Genomic DNA, 887 nt, shown 5'->3' with positions numbered 1-887 from the left:
CTTCACTACCCGGCTCCGTCGTGTCCTCTTGTCCCTTTTAATTCCACGTTTAGTGTTTTTAACGCGTCCCGTGCTCGCAGCCCAGGAATCCTCACGAGCAGAACGGAAGCCAAGAAGACGCCCGTGATGTCGCCATGGTCGCTCGCGCGCCGCACCGGGAATGAACCGAATGACCCTGAACGGCAGCAGAGAGCTGCACAGCCAGACGGCGCGATAGACAGCTAGATAGATAGATGGATGGATGGATGGATGGATAGGAGAGGAGAGGAGAGAGAGATGGATGGATCACGGACCCAACAGAAGGCGAGGTAGGCAGAGAGAAAACGCGCACAAGCCCCGCCCCGGCATCAGCTACTCCACAAATCAGGTGACGAGGCTTCACATGGCAGGGTTGCCAGATACCCCGTAAACAGTCCACCACATAGGAAAGAAAGTTCTCAGTGATGGGGGTGGTGTAGGAATGAGGTGTGGTGTAGGAATGAGTTCCAGCGTCCTGAGTTTAGGTTCAAGGAGTCTACAGATTGTTTAACTCTGGTGTCAGCCACTGATAAATGCTATATTAACGTTTATTAGTGGTTATACTATCAACTACCTACTTCTGGTTGCCATAGCAACCTTTAAAAATGGTTTTACTTTGGACAACGAAGTGGTTGTACCATGAACTACGAAGGCACCATTTGGTGTTTCTACTTCTGGTTGCCATAATAACCTTTATCAGTGGTTGCACTATGAACTACAAAGGTATCTGCTTGCAATAGTAACATTTTTCAGTAGTTGTACTCTGAACTACGAAGGCACCAGTAGGCTTTTCTACTCTGGTTGCTATAGTAACCTTTATCAGTGGTTGTACTATAAATATCAACTAGGGTTGAGGTCAGAGGAAGTCG

The sequence above is a fragment of the Silurus meridionalis genome, chromosome 24, assembly GCF_014805685.1.
Source record: "Silurus meridionalis isolate SWU-2019-XX chromosome 24, ASM1480568v1, whole genome shotgun sequence".
In the NCBI taxonomy this organism is placed as follows: Eukaryota; Metazoa; Chordata; class Actinopteri; order Siluriformes; family Siluridae; genus Silurus; species Silurus meridionalis.
Note: the sequence above shows the minus strand (reverse complement) of the source record.